At 32.0% G+C, this 17,659-nt stretch overlaps 1 protein-coding gene across 4 annotated transcripts in view; it reads right to left on the reverse strand.

The window, feature by feature from the left end:
* The window catches only part of Utx (Utx histone demethylase), a 114,341-nt gene that overhangs the window by 70,308 nt on the left and 26,374 nt on the right, over nt 1-17,659 (reverse strand). Inside the window, exon 1 of one of the 4 annotated variants that reach the window (XM_074133819.1) lies at nt 9,058-9,775. The exons of the other annotated variants lie outside the window; for them this stretch is intronic. The gene's annotated coding sequence lies outside the window, so the exon portion shown is untranslated. Of the gene's footprint in view, nt 1-9,057; nt 9,776-17,659 lie in introns of those variants that run through there. 4 annotated transcript variants of the gene reach the window in all.

Raw genomic sequence — 17,659 nt, forward strand, 5'->3', positions numbered from 1 at the left:
AGTTTAAGACAATTTATTCACGAATTCATGAGCATCTTGATTAAAAATTTTGTTTTCTTACTAATCGATTTTCATAACCTAGATTTTCGCCCCCAAAAAACAAAAATTGAATCGCAGCACTTCAATATGGCAAACAAAGAGAAGGACTGCCAACTGATAGTACATATAACCAACATTTAATAAAACTGAATATTGTAGTTCTACTTTTTAGAATTCACAAAGCAGTTGGGTTATATTAGCTGGCAGTATATGCGGGTATATAATTATTAAGATACGATGATGATGATGATGGCAACGGGCAGGAAACGACTACAAAGTACTTGGCTGTGTAACTAATACTCAGGTCTGTACAGAATGTACAGATATTGGCCACAACCATATATATTGCTAAGAGTAGATTCCAGAAGAGCCTGGAAGTCCCCTTACTCTCTAATGTGCAACGCTACTTGCACTGTTGACAGCTGGCAGCGGTCTTTCTACGTGTACTCCATCAGACACGTCCGACCGACCGCCAGCTGTCCCGTTCAGCAACACCGTTTATAACTTAGTAACCCAGTAGGAGCAGGTTATAATGTTAACGTCTTAATCAACTTCGATTCTTAAATACCTGAACCGACATTTGTAATTATCTTGATTTTCCCTTTCTTAACTATCGTATTAAGTAAATCTTACTTTAATTTCACTCTCAAATTTTCGAAATTCAATATGATTTGTTTCCTGAATTACTTTTTCTTATTTTCACTTCCTTTTATCCCACTATTATTAAGAAAGCTATCATTTAAAATTTACAACACTGTGTTGTCCTTCGGAAACATCCTCTGAGAACCAAAAAAAGTGGACAAATGGTCCAGAAAAATGGGTCTACTTTAAACGAACACTCGTAAAATTTAAAACAAATCAAATTTAAGCTTAAACTTCATATATTTCGCTTGAAAATTCCCATAATTTCTAAAAATAGTTTGCTGAAAATCTTTAAGCAGAATTTAACACACAACTGAATCTTTTTTTACAAATTTAAGATTTTTAGAAAACAGCTAGGTAAAACAAAATCCAAATTTAAAGGAAACCTTTAGAAGAATTGGACTAAGAAACAGTCTTGCCACAATAAATTTTTATTTTTAGTATTCGTTAGTTTTGTAGAAATTGAAAAAAAAAAAAACTTACGTTTTAACAAGGTTCTGTACTCCATTTTTATTGGCTCTGCTGCGGATACGATCGTTTACAACAACATGTGCAGGTTAAACATTGTTTGAGGTTACATCTAGCTATTGATCTAAAATGGCAACAATAACAAAGGCAAAGGACTATAGAAACTAAAAGCACAACTACAGAATCTTGTAATAACAACCAACAGATCGATTTCATACGCAAAATTATCTCTATCGATTGCATAGCCAAAATATACTGGACAGAATTTGCAACGTTTTTAAACGTTTAATGAAACTAGTAAAGAGTAAAGAGTAACGAATAATAGGAAACAAACGTAACCACAGTACTGCCAACAGTACATCTCTAAATTATACTTTTACCTCTAGCTTTTTTCCTTATTTAATACTTTTTAATAAAAAATGGCGGAAGTGAGAAAGATTGAAACTGGTACAGCTGCTGTCTTGATTTTAACCCAAAACTGTTAGAATACCCATCACAATTTTTTCTCCAAATAGATTTATAGAAATTAACGTCAAAAAACCATTTTTAAATCATTAGAACTCTTTTGGTTTGCTCAGAATTCTATGATTGAATTTCATCTGTCACAATTTTTAAAAAGAAAATTATTATTCCACACTCGTGTGAACAGGTGGTGGTACAGATTTTGGATAGATAATTTAAAAGCCACGAATAATGTATGACTAATATTATCTTTTTAAAATAAATCGTCAGTAGTTTTAAATAGTAAATGATTTATAAAATTTATGATTTACAACAAACTACAAATAAAATTAATGTCAAGACAACAACTTTTATTGGCCATAAAAACGTGATGAAGAACAATAATAAATAGTATTAATAAAGTAAAAATAGATACATCTGATTGGTGGGCACGAGTTAAAAGCACGTGATGTCATTGGCACACCCCACGTGGCGATGGCAGGTTTGTGTCTATATATTTATAATTATTTTTTCCCCCCCTTTCGATGGCAGCTCGCTTCTATAAATAAATCTCAACAGTGAGTTGGCAGGATGTCAGCGAATAAGCCACTCTGTCGGACCTGCCAACTCAATAATGCCACCTGAATAGATTTAATATACCAAACACTCGTATCTTTTTACAAAAAAACATTTAGTTAACGATCATTACTATCGCTTTTACTGATAAAATTTACCATATTTTGGGAAATTTCCTGCAGGTGTCCACCCAAAAATTGCCAACAAAAAACTTCTTTTTGAAATTAAATGTGGTCTACAGTGCTGGGATAATAATATTTTTTATTTTATCTGAGCTAGATTGATCAGTTTGGCATAGAGACTGTTCGACTTCCACTAATGTTCCCGTCTCTCAGGAAATGTGGCTCTTTATTATAGATAAGAATTTTTGTTTATGTCTGCATGACTCAGTTGGTTGCATATATGGACTCTTTTTTTAAGTAAAGAAATGCAATTTATTAATTTGAACAGATGTAATGGGAAAAACAAGTCCTAGAATAAATATCTTCCATTATTATCTAGGATAAAGGCTATATATTAGTAAAAAAAAAATTAAACAAAAAGAAAGGTTAATAACCTAAAGGCTAATAGCCTTCCTTAATAAAAGGTCGGAGTTAAAAAAAAAACAAGGTTAATATAAAGGAAATAGCCTAATTCCAATATGATTGAAAAAAAAGTCACACCAAAATCAACCCTGAACTTGAACGTAACAACTAACGAGGTCAGCCAACCACGGCGAGGGACAGTCAATCATATTACAGCCTCCGAACCTTCTCTCTCGCTGCGGTGTAATTAGTTGAACGGCAATTCTTTTATAATAAAAAGATAACGATTTCTACAATTTATTTTAGCGATTTTTTTCACGATTAATATAATTTGTCAGTTTTTTTTGGAAAGTATGTGACATCACAATATACAGGGTGTAAGTATTGTCCATAGGCCTACTGTGTGTAGTACATCTAAAGTGGAGTTCAATGACGTATTGGCCAACTTCATATTTTCCACTATTCTTGAGTGACGTCAATTTTAAGTTTTTTTTTCTAAAATCATTACTTTTTTTCCAATAAAAATGTTATTACTCAGAAAGTTTTAGTCCGAATTCGATTCTGATGACACGGTTAGAAAGACAGATAAATTTTCTAAAAATTGATATCATTTCGAAGCATAAGTTATTCTCCAAACAGCCTCAATCTTCCTCCGGATGCTGGAAAAATAAAAGTAATCGAAATTTTTAAGAAAACTCATTAGGCTCTTATGTGATAATTTTCAGACCTAGGTGCTGGCACTTTTTATAAAAGTTTCCTTGTTTAATGGGCTTTCAAACGGTATATCATTTTCCAGGATTCCTTTTATCTTCTTATGAGAAATTACGTTTGTTTTGACAAGAAAACGTGTTCCTATAGGTCCGATAATGATCACATAAGGTAAACTTGAATAGGTAAAGATTGGGTGGCGCTTGTAAGATGTTGTATTGCGGCCTACGCTCGCCGAATATCATAGCTTAGAATTATTTCTAATTACATTATTGGTAGCTATACTGTGTCAGTTACCACTTGATTCAAAAATATATTTACCTTAACCTAATGTGGCACCTTTTAACATATTTTGACAGTATGTAAGATTGTACTCGTAGAAGTTTGCCTTTGGGTTCACTAAATCCAAACAATTTTGCACATCAATGACTTTGCAGGCTCTTTCTTCTCTGTGTTAACTGTGTAGTAAGCACAGTTTATAGTTCGCCATTTTTTGGTTTTTTTGCGCGGGTTGGGGGGAAGAAATCTCGGCTATGATTCTGCAAGGACAAACTAGTTCATTTTCACTTTAAAGTTCCATCAAGTGATAGATTCTTAAATCGATTTTCTTTAAAGTAATTACCAAAAAGAAAAAAGAAAAACCTAATTAAATTAAATATAGTTTTATTCTGCACTAAAGACCCCCTCAAGTAACAATTTATGCAAACTCGCTAAACCGGAAATTACTTTACTCTATATTTTGCTATTATATTATATTTTCTTTCATTTAAAACACCTGCTTGTTGAGAACGCTACACACCTGTCTCTCTGGGCCAATGCCTCCAAGACCTACATCCGTTCTCAATGAACTAGAGTGTCTCACTGAATGCAACAAGATGTTGTTAGCCAATAGAAATCTAGTAAAAATTTAAAATTATATATCCAGTTTTATATATTTTTAATTTTTTGTACTATTTATTTTTTGTTTAATTCATGGAAATTTTTTACAGTTTTAGATTATTTTAAACGTTAATAAAATTATGATTAAGTTTAAGTGGCACTTTTATGCCCAAATTTGGAATAAATGTTTTTGAATACCACTCGATAAAAATCCAAGGCCAAGCCCCTGGCAATCGCAACTGTATCTATTACCTTTTATATAATTATAGTAATGCACTTCAAAATAGAAAATAAAAACTATAATACTAACAACTGCGTAACTTATAATCATGGAATTTTCCTTAGTTTTTTTTACATTTAATAGCAATTTAAACGGAAATAACTTACAGTTAGTTTTTAAATGCTATTTACTATCTAATAATTTACTATTGCGTACATAATTAGTAATAGTTAAGCATTTATTTATTGAAAAAAATAATAACTTTGTGATTGTTTTTATATACTCGACTTATTCACAATATGAATTATAATATTTCGTTGAGAGTATTTCCATCACAGACTCTATATACTTATATTTTATTTTATATAATATTTTAGGATTATATTTAGTATATTTTAGTCAAAATAACGACCTGGGATCACATTAATAGTCGATTATCTTGAGAAAAATTCTTATAATTGTCCATACTACACACAAATATGTATCGTAGGACAACTTATAGTGAAAAATATGGAGCTATATACGTCACACCGAAGCCACCTGACTAAAGGGTCCAGTTTAGTATTATAAGGTGTTAAAATTAAGAAGAAGGTCTATCTATTCAGTTATCTCCTTTCTATCCAGCTTCCTCCGAAATTCTAATTGTTTTAATTTATTTCCTTAATTGCTGCTGTTATTTTTATTTTCACTTTTTGTAAATACTTATTTATTTATTTATTTTCTGTTTAATCACAGGCCAAACTATTAAGGCCTCTATTTGTTCCTGTATTTATTCTTAGGGGACAATTGTCCCAGAATAATAAATTTCTTTTCTATTTCTATCAATAATATTTGTATAAACCAATAGAAAGCTACAATTTCAGTTACGTTTGTCTCACGTCATATTTTGAGGAAGGAAGAAAGATTATAGCCAATATTAGACCATTTTAATAATTTTTTGCCAAGCTTTTAGCCCCTACGTCGTAATTATGGCTAAAAATTATGACTGAAATTGGCAAAAATCTTTCTCCCTTTTCGTTATTGAATCAAAGTAAACTTATAAAGTTTTTCAGCGACACTTTTCATTACACTAATTTTATAAGATTTCCAGTTACTTAGACTTTTTTCACCAACAGGAAATAGTTCTTACTAATGGCTACTACCTTAGGTTGTCAAGACGAACTTATCTATACACTAATAGGCCCTAGAAACACAAACTATTGCACTATTCATCCTGAAAACGTTTCTAAACACAAACCTATACAACACGTACGTACAATTGTCACCGTTCAAAGTCATTTAATTTATACTCCTATGTCCAGTATGTATGTATACTAAACGCGCATACGCACAGGCTACATCCATATACACAACTAAATCTAGGCACCGTTATACTAACTGCATACTCTCAACGCCAGTCTGTCTGTCCACCAGTTATTTATATACTACTATCTTGACAATACACTTTCGCCTAAACATTTTATTTATTCATTTTGATTATGAATAAATAAAATACGACGCTTAATGGCCACTAGTAATTGTAGGGATTCTACAAAATGATACAGTAAAAAAAAAAGTCTGATTTGAACACAAAGGTGGCTTCCTGAAATTAGAATTTGTTCAAGATAAAAATAAAAAAATAAATAATAATTTACGCGAATATTTTCGAAAAATTGGCTAAAAAAAGAAAAAATAGATTCAATAAAGTGGTAGAATTGAGGTTGAATGACCTATTTTGACCAAAATTATATGGGCCTCATCTCCAGGTGGTTTCCTGAAATATTATATTGAAATCAATTTCCTAATTTAAGCTACAGTGGACACACAAACTGACAGAGACACAAAACGTGCATTTCCCGAGCAAAAATCCAAGATCAAAACGATTACAATTGTTTCTCATACAATTATATGAGAAAGTACACAATAGTTTTCTAGGAAACTTACTGAAGCTTTTTCTTTCTAGAAGTATAACTTGCTGATAAAGCAGGCATTGTTATAGTTAAGAAATACAATTACTGTTCTACTTAACTGTAACGTAATACGGTATTTAAACAAGAAAATGGCACTTAGATAAGATTAAAGGTTGCTAAGGAAGCCTTTAAATTATTTTTCAAGACATTAACACTATAATTAACTAGGAGTATGTTATTTTTCTGGTTTTCTTTATTTTCTTTATTTCATATCAAGTTTAGTATGAAATTGAAACTCAAATTTCTTTAAATTTCATTCTCAAATTTCAGTCAAAAAGTTATTCTTAAAGAACTACGAATCTGCACATTATTCCCACTTAATTCTTTTCCAACAATTGTACCCGAGTATATTTAAGAACTGCATCCACCCTTAAAGGGTGTACCGGTCCTCCAAGAAAGCACAAGAGATCGTTTTACAAGAAGGAGATGGCCACTCTATCAGCTGGCTTGATGTGCAAGACCTGATAGAAGTAGAAGAGCCCTAGAATAGCTAATCTAGGACAAGTGTACACTCGACACAAGACTATACAGCCTAAATTACCAGATAAAAAGATGGTCTCTTATGTCCACTACACTATCGCTAAGATAATCTCAGCTGTATCAGCAGAATGAAGTCTTTTTCAGTTAGAGAGCAAAGAATGTCTCGAAGAAGTTTGTCAAAAATTCAACAGAACAAATTTTAAAAGAATGAACAAAAAAAAAGTGTCTCAGAAATCAAGGAAACTAAGAATTAAAAAACCAACAATAACATCAAACTCATTATCATTGAAGTCCATTAAAACGCCTTGTTACAAGAATAAACAACCATAGACTGATAAAAAAAAAATTTTAAATAAACGATAAGAAATAAATAGAAAAAAAGAAGATTCAAAATGATGTCATTTTAACAAAATTTATCTTTCTTATCTTTGTCTATCATTTAGGGTATCTGCGTGAATAGAATTCTGGGAAATTATCAGTGATAACTGAATTTTAAAAAAAAACCTGACAACTTTAACATTAGGAAGGGGATTTAAAGGTTTTTGCCCCCCTTAAGTGCTATTTTTCAAAAAAATAAGAGCCTTATAATTTCAGTTCTGTAATGGAGGATTTAAAGTAGAGTTTCTTAGTTACAACTCAATTGCAATAATTACTTGACAGCATTTTCTTTAAACCTACTTTAATTGTAACAAAATAAATTTAACTTTTAACTGAACATTTTTTAAAACAAGGCGGAAACAATTGGGCGGAAGTTTTTGATAAATAAATGAAGAAAACAAAGGCAAAAATAGGCCCCTAATATAGTTTGTAAAAAAGAGAAACATTTTAACAGGAATACAATTACATTATTAATAATAATAAAAAAAAAACTATTATTTCACATAAATTATGCTTAAAAGGATACGGAAAGGTAAATGAATTATTTAAAATGGACAAAGTGGGAGACATGAAACACGCAAGGCTTTTAAACTGCACAACTCTGGTCACAGTGTTCGCTTAAAAATGGAAATTAAAAAATCATGACACGAAAGGATGATTAGAGCAATAAAAGAAAATCCTAGAGAAATATTGACATGCAGTCCTTACTGGATGAAGAGAAGGGGCCATACAAAAAGGGAAACTATCCTAGTGCGGCCGAAGCAGTAGAGTATTAGTGTGAAGCGCTAAGAAGGGCCTGGGACGCTTGTGCAAAGCAGAACACAGGAGTAAAAGGGTCTTCTTCCTTGCATTTCCAAAGCAAAAGCCCTTTCAAAACTACACCATCACACATACAGAAACCAGACAGTGGCAGCCAACATATAATATTGATTTTCGATTGCCAGGCCACCCTCCACACCCGCCCCCCCCCAGCGCCATTTAAACAACGCAACAACAAAACAAAAAGGGGGGCCCCGTGGGTGGAGAAGTCTGGTGCCCCAGGAGGGGTAGGGAGGAATATCCTATCTTTGTTTATATATACATTCGAGGTCGTTTGCCTTTGTCTTTATTTACTTCGATTATAAGTTTTTTTTTTTTTTTCAATTTCGACCATTAAACGCGATAATTTTAACTTCAAAAGCCAAATTCAAGCAATTTTTAAAAACAAAATAGCCTATTTCAATTAACACCGTTTTTAAAGGGATTTAACCAATTAAATCTATATTAAACATGGAAAAGTTAATTTTTAGAAACAAGAAAAAATAGCATAAAAATGAAAAAGCACCAAATTATCGTACGTACATGTGGATAGAAGAAAAAGTAGTTGAGAAAGGGAAAAAAAGTAAGAGAGAAAGGAATTGAGAGGGGGGCTAAGCCCCTTAGGGCCTCTTTTAAGCTACCTGGGGTTTTCAGTTTAACAAAAGGACCCTTTTTCCTTCACCAAAAACTACTTTTAAAAGGACAGGTGCTATCCAAAAAATTATAAATTACTTTTAATATTTTTTTCCACTCCTCGTTTATTTATGATGTGCAGTAAATATCTAATTTAAAAATTCAGGGAAATTATTAATGAAATGTTAAATAACTCTTTAACTTTAAAATAGTAGCAGTTTAAATGGAAACCATTCAATGAGACATAAGCTTTCAGTGATTTTACACAAAAATAATAAAACCTGCAGAACACTTTCTCAAATAATTGATATAAATTGCTTACCTTTAAATGAATTTTGGAAAAAACATCCACAATCCAGATTACTTTAATAACTATTTATCTAATTAAATAAATTTTAAATACGTAAATAAAAAATGAAATAAAAAAAATGCACACGTATTAAATTCGAACTTGACCCACTAAAACACTATATGAACACTTTAAAACCAAACTTAATTTAATAATATTTAAAAAAAAAAAAATTAGGAAGAACACAGGCGGTGAAAAAAATGGCAGTGTAACAGCTCTGAAGGCGTTGGCTGACTGTGAGCCCTCTGCTGAAGTTTCCTAGCACCAGCGTCACCACACAACCATAGCCTATCCCCTCCACTTTCCACGCTTACGTAGGCCAAAAAAAAAAGTTGGTGGTGGGGGGAGATTTTATACACTCAAACACACTCATCCATACACTCACGTAACCTTTACCACTCATCTACAATTACTACGACAATAATACTATGGACAAGCGCTAGTACTACTACTATGGCTAAAATATTCCGTCCAAAATCTTCCTACTATCATGGCTAAATATATGAGGCCCACAACCAGTCGATATCGCACCCTGTGTATGTTAGTGTTTGTGCGCGCGCGCGTGCGTGTGTGTATGTACAAAGTACTAGGCGGCTACACTCTATATAAAAATTTTTGTTCGCTCCCCCTCTCTCACAAAAACCCCATTACGTTCTTTGTGTCTGGATCACGTGGATCCTTGCACGTACGCAAACTGCAAGCCCCCACTTAGTATTCCACTTGCTCTAACACTTAAATAAAACCTGCCGAAAAAAAGTAATATATAAAAAAATAAATAATCAATCGTTAGCCACTAAAAATAACTCGACTGATGTAAACAATCTACAAACTTTAAAAAAGGCAAACATTTAAAAAAAAATAAAAGTAGGTTACAGTTTATAGACTGTTTTTATAAACAGGGCAAAGAATGCGTGACGACATCGTCTTATCAGCAACTAGGATATTAATAATGTGCACGCATGGAGTTTTACAAGCCTTTTAAATAAGCATCTCGCATGAGTTGTGCATGTAAAAATAACTAATAACTCTCTGTCTTAGTGGTGCACGAATAATTAACTGCAAAATTTTTAATAAAATTTTAAATGCTATTGGGTAGAATTGTAGAGTAGAAACAAATAAATATAAAGAGAAAATTAAAGGACAGTATCCTGAAGAAAGAAGAGTTTTAATTACCTGAGTACCAATATAAGTACATTAAGAAGGATGAAGTGAAAGAAAGAGCAAGATACTCCTAAACAACCGGGAAGAACTCTCCAGGAAACAAAGAAGTCTCATCCAAAGAAAAAGGTCACTGTTTCTTAGTCCAGCTTTCATCCCGATACTGGAGGAAAACCAATTAACGCCCCAAACCAATGGTGTGGAAATTCTTGCCAATTAAGTTGGCATAAACAAACCCTTTACATAGGTAAATGCAACAATGGTTGTACTTTTAAACCACAAGGGCAATAAAACAATACAAACACACATGTAAACCACTTACTGCACAACATTGGTGGTATGGTTAGGATTGGTGGGGGGAGAGGTAACTTCGAGAGGGGAAGAAGAATTTTATGGTGGTCTCTTGGTTCACAACAAATGCTTTGTTATTACATTTTTTCGCTCAAGAGATTTTTATAAATGTAAACAGCAAGTTACCACAAAGGTGAAATTGTATTAAACGCTGATTAGGTCAGTAGTTTGGCTGGCCAAAAAAGCTCTTTCTCATAATAAACCAATTATTTGGTGCAATAATTTAAAGTTTATTTAAAAAAAAAGTTATTAAAAATAAAACAATTATAAATAACAATAAGCTGGGGAAGAAAAGTCCTTCTACAGTATCCTTAAATAACTTATAACATTTTATAGGTAATAGGAACATCCATTAGACACCTCAGACAACAACAAATGGCTAAAGACTGTTAAAATATAAAGAAATACCATCGAGGAATTAGTTAAAGAAGAAATATTTCCAAGAAGTAAAGAAGTTAGTAATTAAGAAACAAAAGAAAACATCAAGCAATAATGTGATAGTGAACTTCACTTAAAACAACAAGGAAGGTAACTTGTTGTTTATAAAAAAAAAAAAAAACCTGATCATGACAGTCAACAAACGAGTTCCAACTAGAATCACAAACCTTTCAAATAAAAACAATAAAAGAAGTGGCAAGAATCTTATGCAATTTACTTTTAAAAGCCGCAGAGAAATGAGATCATTGCCATCTGAATATATTGATATCAATTTTGTTATTTATTTATTATTATTTATACTTAATTTTGTTATAATATATATCAGAAAAAAATTATATTTAAATAATTTAATTTATCTTATATATAATATAATAAAACCACTATTTTTTTGCGCATGGATTGCTCTTTTAAAGCTAAAAGCTCTGTTATCATATCTTTTAGTTTAATTTAATAAATATGTTCTCTCTTGCAAATTTAACTTTGAAAGGATAAACTGTGATTTTACGGACAATTGAGTTTATACATGAAAAACGTTTTTAGGAGCCTATTAAGGATTTTTTTTATTTTGACAATACTTCCGTCTTACATAACCACCAACACAATCTATCACAGTAATAATAAATAAATAATAATAAAAATAATAATATTGTCCATTGGAGGTATTCATGTTAATTTATAGCTTCGAAGGCCAGGAAAGGGCTAAGTGGTAGTGCAATTGGAATTATTAAATAAGTTATGCTAGCCTGAAATACTTAGAGGGATTGCTGGATTGGTCTATTTACTCCTGCGAGAAAATATTTCACAGGGAACAGATAGAATTAAGATATTGTAAGTTATGCTAGCCAGAAATACCGGCAGGGATTGCTGGTTTAGTCTATTTACTCCTGCAAAAAGAGAAAATACAATAATTCAGTTAAATCTATACAATATTTTTCCTTAAGAAAAATTCAATTAATTATTATTTAAAACGGACGGGAATCGGGGAGTCCAGCTAGCGGCTATTGCGATTTTTTGTCTTCCTAGGAACCACATTTTTAACGAGAGAACACTATATGGAAGACGACAGTTCATTTAAAAAGGTCCTTTACAAGTCAATAGTCTTTAAAATAATAATAGATATGTCACTTCCGTTATGAAAACTTTTGATCACAATGCGTCAATTCGCTTTTCAGTGTCAGATTGCGAACTAAAAGACCCTAGGAGGGAGCATCATGCCAGTTTGTATAGACAAGGGCCACCACTTAGCCTCCATAGAGTTGCTAAGAAGTATTTATTTAGTCTTTCCCAGCTTTGCCAGTGGATGGCCTAAAAATCACGACCAAATTTAGATAGTAATTTTCAAGCAATAGAACTAGTTCACTAAATTCTAAAAAAACTGTTCACGGAAATGAGGGTAAAACAGCTATTTCCTGACTATCTCCTTTCAGAAATATTACTTACTTTTTCGAGTTACTTCTCACGATAAATACCATTCTGATAAATAAGTTCCCTTGAATTCCTTTACTAAAAAATCCTGATTACGACGGAATAACGAAGATTTACGAGAAAAGCTGCTGGCTTCACTGACGGAAATACTCGATAACAATTTTTCAATGAAATGCTTAGTATAATACATACTTGACATTTACCCTCTTTTAAAACTGGTATTATCATGTAATATGACATTTTAAAGAAATAACCTTGATTTACAAAGTAAACCTGCTTTGAGAAATTGATTTGATAGAATGTCTTGAGAGTTGTACGTTTCTAGCTGAAATTCTAAGTGATATTTCAGCTGAAAAAAAAAAGCGATAGGAATTAACATTTCCATTTACTGACTGAATGAACACCAAATTATCATATTTACATTAATTTCACGTCTAGTTGAACAAACTGTTGTATTTTTTCTTTTTATTCCGTTGTTCTACAATTTTTTGTTTTTACCAGATAAACTCATATCAAATAAATGACAATCTTTAAACTATCTACCACAAAGTAAGTTAGACTTCCGTAGAGTATGTAACGATAACACAAAACATTACATTTATATAACAATAATCCATAAGTTTTAATTATATTGTAACCAGTTGTAGAATGAAATTACTCACGCCAAAGGAGACTAGCGCGAAGGAGAATGAACAAAACAAGAGTCGCCTGGTCTAAAAACAGCCCAATGCCCTTTAATGCTTCCATGTATAGTCCGTTCCACACTAAGTAGTTATAGTAGGTAGCCCTCAAGGTCAGTCTGTGTACACCTTCAAGGTTACCAGACCTTAAACTACAGTATGTGAACACGGAATCATGTTTCTAAAGAATCTTCCACTTAATCCTATACTTAGTAAAGTTTTATAAATGTAGTTTTTTAAATAAATGATTATTATAACTTTTTATTTTTAAAATATACAATAAATACCTAAGCTAAATACTTTAAAATAACTTGCGGAATAAAATTTACCCTTTTATAAAAAAGCGCTTTACCGTGGCAGACGAATGCATCAATTGAGAGTCTTTACCAACCAATTATAATAAAAAATTCCTCAAGTGTTAGGAAATGAAACATCAAGAAATTTAATCTTATTCAAATTATAATTCGGAAGCATTTGCCTTTCAAAAAAATCCGGTCAAATCTATCTAAGAATTTTAAAAATCGTACAATTCTAGCATAATCTAAATTATCTGAACACAACTTATCAAGAAATATCTCTAGATATCAAGTATGTAGTGGTAGACCTTCTGAAACTTTCAAGGACTTACATCACTTTCTCTAGCTCACAGTTAACAACAGGAGTTTTCTAGCGTGTAATAAGACTTTGTTTAGTAAAAGCTATGGTCAAGAAGGATGTGGCTTCAGAAATCGATCTGAATGGGAATGCGTGACGTCAAAACAAGAGAAATTTGAGGAAGTTTTAACGTTACAAAATGATTTCTTTGTCACAATGAAATTCCACTCAAAGATGTGGATTAGAATACTTCAATAATTGTTTATTATTATAATTATTTTTTTGTAAAGGCTGCTAAAGGTTGTGGTAGATTAAGGTCACTTAAATTTACTGGCCACCCCCGAGGTTCTTCTAAGTTCAACTAGCCACCTGAATCTAGCAAAAAAAGCTGTCAAATAATCTCCAAAATCTTGCAACTTAGTAATTTTCTTCAGAAATCCATTTTAGGAGTATCTACTGTTGACTTCCTGTCGTACACGTATCTGATTTTGGACTATTCTGTGGGAACTCCTCTTGATATTAAGGCATTAGAGTGTAATAAAGCAAAGCATATATCTTGGACTACAAATACTGTGAATGGGCCTTTTCAATAGAGACTCCTCGACTACAGCAAGAGAGGTGAACAGCTGGGTCTACTGAAGATCCTTTTGGTTAGGTTACAGCGGATGAAGTAAAGGCATTCCTTGTACCCAGACTTCTTGTAAGCGAATTTTTTTTTTGTTTTTATGAAGATCGTGGGGCTTCACCAAACGTAAAATCTATCGATTTAAAGTGTCAGGAGTTTCATTTAAGGGGTTTATCATCCTTAATAGGAAAGAAAAAAGACAAGGTACTCTTAGGAAGATTTCGATTGAGGACATCTCGGAAGGAGTGGCTGCAAAGAGGTTTTCGATTAAAGGAGAGGGCTAACAAAGAGATTCGATTTGGCTCATTAGGGATATGATTCCCTATTAATTCCCTCCCTCCTCGAACCCCATTAAATTTGTCGGTTATAACATTAAAGGAGAGAAGTAGGTTAAGTTGAATACCGTGGGATTGTTCAAAACTTATTTAAAGGTCACTTAAAATAGTACTTCACATGTAGGTCAGAAAAATAAATATGCACATTGAATATTTTTAAAGAAATATTCTTTGTAGTTATGTTCATGTTCAAGAATATAATATACATAGAATAAGAGTTGGTAAATTGCATCATCTAATTGAAGAATGCAACCTACATAGCCGCCCGCCGGACTCTCTAAACAAACGCCCAGACAAACACAATTGCATAAAAGAGTTCCACATTACGTACAGATGGAAGAGAGAGATAGAAACGGAAAGACAAAAAGAGAGACTGAGAGTAAAGCCGCCATATTGAGACAGGTCAGTAATGAGAGATTGTTGTGTTTACATCATTCTCCACTGACCTACAAATATTGTTTTCGTCAAAAACGTTTACTTTTTTTAAAAAAAAGTTATGTTACTTATTTTCTTTTCTCGTTTTCAATTACTTGTATTTATTGTTTTGTTTTTTTTAAATTGTGTTGCAAAAAATAAGAAAAGTGCATCGCATTGATAAAAAATTAACCCCTAAAATAGAGCTATAAATCATCGTAAAAAAAATCTTTTACATTTAAAATTGAAATTATAGCTACATATTTATTCTCAATAATATTGTTAAGGTTGTAAAACCGTAAAATTCCGTGAAATGACACCTTAGAGGAATGCCTAACTTACTATCCTCATCAAGAACTGCCATAAAATGTATCAAAAAGGGGAGGAAAAAACAGCATTTACAAGTTATTTCACTTATCCCGTTATAGCACATGTGTTTTTAGTATCCCTGAAATGTTTCGGACTTCTATCCACCATCAGAGATAAGTGTTTTTTTTTTTTTAATTTGATGTAGAGAAATTGACTTCAACTATTCAGGCAAACAATTTAAGAATATACAGGGTGAACCAGTAAGTATTGTCCATAGGCCTAACTGTGTGTAGTACATCTAAAGTGGAGTTCAATGACGTATTGGCCAACTTCATATTTTCCACTGTTCTTGAGTAACGTCACTTTAATTTATTTTCTCTAAAATCATTACTTTTTTGCAATAAAAATGTTATTACTCACAAAGTTTTAGTCGGAATTCGATTCTGATGACACGGTTAGAAAGACAGATAAATTTTCTAATAATTGATACCATTTCGAAGCATAAGTTATTCTCCAAATCGCCTCAATCTTCCTCCGAATGCTGGAAAAATAAAAGTAATCGAAATTTTTAAGAAAACTCATTAGGCCCTTACGTGATCATTATCAGACCTAGGTGCTGGCACTTTTTATAAAAAGTTTCCTTGTTTAATGGGCTTTCAAACGGTATATCATTTTCTAGGATTCCTTTTATCTTCGTACGAGAAATTACGTTTGTTTTAAAAGAAAACGTGTTCACGAGCACTCAACAGTGTTAGTTATCAAGCTGTTTAATTCATTGAAAACTCTTTTAGATGGACCAGAAGTCAATTTTTAAAGTAGATTGTCTTAAAATAACGAGGTCAAAGGTTACAAATTGCACTTTAAAAAATAAAATTAAATTAAAAATAAAATAAAAAAATTAAATACAATAAATTCTTTATAATTATTGAAAACTTACGTGAAAACTACGTAATTTTATTTTTATATTACTGTTTTTTTTACTGATCTTCTGTGATACTGAATCTCTAAATTGTTTTTATTTGTGTATTTGTAATATCCAGGCCCTGAAGAGGACAATATATTTGTCGAAACGTTGGCAAAATGAAGAGTTGTTGGTTTTTATTTGCCCGATTCCTCGCCAATCTTGAATCCTTACGGGTCACAAAGCCTATATATTTATAATATGTAGTACACTCAAAATCTTAAAGTGAAAAAATTAAATTTTCGTTTGCAACGTTAGAGAGAGAGAGGGGAGATGAACACCCTTCTTCTAGAAAAACACTTTTTTCGAATCCTTCAACCTCCACACAAAATTAATTAAGTGGCAGGCCTGAGAATCCACGCCATAAAATTAAGTTACTACGAGTAACCTCAAATTTTTTGCTTCGAAAACTTAAGTTTAGTTAGAAATCCGTCAACTACAAGTGCGACTTAACTGAAAAGATCTTTTTTTTTTATAAATTAAATTTATTTTCTTCTGGCTTTCTCGAAAATGGTTACAAAGATTTTGGTTTAAACTCCGTATATTTTTGTATCCACCAATACTGTATTATCATATTTATTTGTAGCATATTTCCGGAAATGATTTTTATAGAATTTTGAGGAGATGCATGGATATTGAAACCACATAAGTCCTGAAAAATAGTTCGACTCCGACAGCTAGATAATATCAAAATTCATTTCATATTGTTTTAGTGATAAACTATTTCTATTACAGTAACATTTAAAGTATATTGATAGAATAAAATCAGGGACCGGAAGTACAATATATAAAAGTAGGTTTCATCTCAAAGCCTTTATGATCCCTCACCAAATGATAATTACCGTTGTTGACACCAATTTCATGTTAAACCATTTGTCAATAATAAACTGCTACCAGAGACAGCATTTCATATCGACTTCTATATAAAGGAAATAGTTAAAAGTGCATGTTGCACGCACACCGAGTAATATATAACGTCAACAACAACAACAGAGAGCGAGATCAACAACCTCATGGGTGAAGATGTACAGCAAGGCGATATCTGGACAAACAACAGTGGGAATGTCTTCAGAATGTTAGTTACCAGTTCTCTGCTAACTTGAGCGACTAGTTGGTTCTCTCACTTCTTGTAGCTGAGGTCCGCTTCCCAAGTTACACTCTCTCCGTCTCCGTAATGATGTTCCTACTATTGGTGCAGGTCAAGAAACTTGCCAACCAACTTATTTATTATTCTTTAAATGCCTCTTATTTTCATTCTAATTATTTCGTAATTGTTAAAAACTTG

Source organism: Rhodnius prolixus, unplaced genomic scaffold (genome assembly GCF_049639745.1).
Source record: "Rhodnius prolixus isolate KJV_2025 unplaced genomic scaffold, Rpr scaffold_10, whole genome shotgun sequence".
Lineage (NCBI taxonomy): Eukaryota > Metazoa > Arthropoda > Insecta > Hemiptera > Reduviidae > Rhodnius > Rhodnius prolixus.